General features: G+C 43.0%; 1 non-coding gene across 1 annotated transcript; it reads left to right on the forward strand.

Moving 5' to 3' along the window:
• The first annotated feature begins 2044 nt into the window (after nt 1-2044).
• Nucleotides 2045-2185, forward strand: LOC115067345. Its single transcript, XR_003846769.1, has one exon. It is a non-coding gene; the product is annotated as a U4 spliceosomal RNA (small nuclear RNA).
• The last annotated feature ends 1102 nt before the right edge of the window (nt 2186-3287 follow it).

Raw genomic sequence — 3287 nt, forward strand, 5'->3', positions numbered from 1 at the left:
AAATACAAATAATTTTTTTTTATTTCATTGTCCTCATACCTTCGCCAACAATATATACTCAGCAGAAACAGAGCTTTTCAGATAAGATGGTAGATTAGGAGCCATGTCTGCACAAATGCATGAATTCAGTTAAAGGCAGGAGAAACATGCTCCTGCCAACTCCACAGTTCACTGTCTGACTAGCTCTTGTGCTTAATGGCAGTAAAATTCTCCCTTTAAGACCAAGCTTCCATCAACCCTGCTACTGCAGCCACCGACAACATGGCCACCATAGCTGCCTAGTTGCTCAGCCTAAAGTATACTCTCTACCATTGAGCTGCCTACATGATTGACACCAACAGTGATCGTTTACCACAAAAGGATGCTCAGCAGTCATTGCGACTTGCATTGCCCTTTCTACTGCTACCACTGTCCCACCGATGACCATAGCAACCACCCCAGGCATCAGTGTCAATTATCTCTGCCACTGAATTACACACAGGTGTTGCACTTGAATTTCAAGAGAGAACAGGCCTGATGGAAAGCGAATACAGAGGGTAGAGCTGAGTAGAGCTCAGCAGGGTGAGGAGAGTGCCAGGGCATGAAGTGTGGACAGGGAGCCAGAACAGGAGACTGCAAACCAGAGTAACCATCTTTCCCTCCTGTGCTGTGGACAGACTGACTTAAAATGGAGCACTGCGGTGTGGAATTCTGTCATCTGCCAGCAGATAGTACTCAGCTGGGAGGGTCATCCACATCTCTCCAGAGCATGCATCACAGAAAGCCCTGCCTGTGGAAAGCCCTACCCCTAATTTATAATTTCAATATTTTAAAAAATCTGTTATTTTAATTTTATATATATGAGTGTAGTGACTACATGTATACAAGTGCACCTGTGACACGCAATGCCCATGGAGGTTAGACTATGGGGTCGGACACCCCTGGAACTGGAGTTATGGAGGGTTGTTAGCCACTATGTGGGTGGGTGCTGGATATCGAACCCAGGTCCTCTGCAAGAGCAACCATTGTTCTTAATTGCTGAGCCATATCTGCAGCTCCCATCCCTAATTTATAAGGGTCAAAAATTCCTGGGGCAGACAGAGGGATCCTGGGCAGGAAACTCCAGCATAAAAGTAGTCTTTTCTGGGGCTGGAGAGATTGCTCAGTGGTTAAGAAAACTGGCTGTTCTTGCAGAAGACCCTGGTTCAAATTCCAGCACCCACATGGCAGCTACCAACTGTCCATAACTCCAGTCCCAGGGGATCCAACAGCCTCTTCTGAACTCACAGGCATTGCACAACATGGGTGCACTTACCTACATGCAGACAATACACACATACACATAAAATAAAAATAATAAGTAAAATAGTTTTTTAAAAAGTAGTCTTTGTGCTGGCACACACCTTTGATTCCAGCACTCAGGAGGCAGAGGCAAGCAGATATCTGTGAGTTTAAGGCCAGCCTGGTCTACATAGTGAATTCCAGGACAGCTGAAGCTACATGGAGACCCTGTCTCAAAAAGTCCAAAAAAAAAAAAAAAAAAAAGCAATCTTTTCTTTTAGAAGTCCTCCTCCTCTGAAGACCCAAATTCAACATGTCTGAACTGCAGAGATTTGTACCATATATCTGAGCACTCAATTTTATAAAACAAACACTAAAAGACATGTAAGACCACCTAAGTCCTGATACAATAATAATGGTAGGTTTCAACACTCTATTTTCATATTTATATGACCCTTCCAAGCTGAACACAGGGAAAGAAATTAAAAAATAACTTATACCATAGATCAAGTAGACTTAGCAGATAACCACAAAATAGTCCATTCCACAGAGAAGGAATGCAGCTTTGTCTCAGAGGCACGTGGAACCTTGACTAAAATTCATCACAAGCCATAAAGAAAGCCTTAATTAATATGAAAACATTGAGAGAACTCCTTTTATCTTAGAAAACCACATGGTGTAAAATTAGAAATCAACAGCAAAAGAAGCCTTTGAAACCATATAAATATTATTTGAATCACCAGTGTGTCATTGAATAAATCTGGGAGGAAAATAAAAGATATCCAGCTTTAAGCAGTGGCAGTATCATAGCCAATGAAACTTATCTGAGGCGCGATTATTGCTAATTGAAAACTTTTCCCAATAACCCACCTTGCCATCTTGCAATATAGTTGGCACTGGCAATTTTTGACAGTCTCTACGGAGGAAAAAAAAAAAAAAAAAAAAAAAAAAAAAAAAAAAAAAAACAGAAACAAAAAAACTTACGCCCAAATGAAAATCCCTGGACCAGAAAGATTCACTGCTGAATCTTACCAAAATTTTATAGAAAAAAAAAAAAAAAAAATCACCGCTGCTCAAACTGCTCCACATAATAGAACGGCAAGTAACGGCTAGGCAGTTTAAGGTACTGTCCTCGGGTAAGGAAGCTGAGTAGTGCTAAATATTCAGTTTAGGGGCTACTTTATGCTGCTGTGCCAATGGGGTGAAAGGAGTGGCCTCAATTCAGCTAGAGATTGGTGCAATTTTTCAGTTGAGATTCCAGGATCAACTCCACAGGGTTAGGGGAAGGGTTAACAGGATCAGCAGGGTGGCCTGGAAGCTGTGAGGTGAACAGGTTGGCTGATAGGTTGGGCTGGGAGCTCACAGGTCTGTGGTTCACAGAGATCAGATGAAGGGACCACAGGGAAGTCTCAGGAAAGGGAGCTCAGGATGGTAATTCTTGGGTGGGGCCCGGGACTGGCCTGAGAACTGAGATGACAGAGGGGACTCACCCTGCCAAGTCTGGAGGGGTGCTCACATCCAGAATGGGAAAGGTATGCCTGTGATGGAGGAATTCTGAGAGCTAAGACTGTACACTCGTGTTTCCCCTCTCCTGGGCTCAGCAAGAATTTTGCCATCAGTTTAGGATAATCCCCTTTGAGAACATTCACCCACTCATCTGCCTATTTTATTCAGTGGCTTCAAATCACAGCTGTCTTCCGTTGTATTCTAAGTTGAACCCCCTTTCTCCCCTACCCTGATAATTTTGATATCTACCACATAATACTTGAGTCTTCCTCTTTTTTTCTAACGAGCGTCAGAAGAACTGAGTTTTTCTATTTTTTATGTTTTCATTTGGAGGAAGGATCTCCCTGTAGCACCAGCTAACCTAGAACTTACTATGTAGACCAGGTTGGAGTTCATCTCACAGAAATCCACCTGCCCCTGCTGCCCAAGTGCTGAGATTAAAGGCCTGTGCCCGAGAAGTTGGCTTTTAAGAACAGTTCTGGCTGCTAGTTTTCCAACCCCTTTCTTCCAGTTTAGGGCAA

This window comes from Nannospalax galili, unplaced genomic scaffold (assembly GCF_000622305.1).
Source record: "Nannospalax galili isolate Female #2095 unplaced genomic scaffold, S.galili_v1.0 scaffold925, whole genome shotgun sequence".
NCBI classification, from domain to species: Eukaryota; Metazoa; Chordata; class Mammalia; order Rodentia; family Spalacidae; genus Nannospalax; species Nannospalax galili.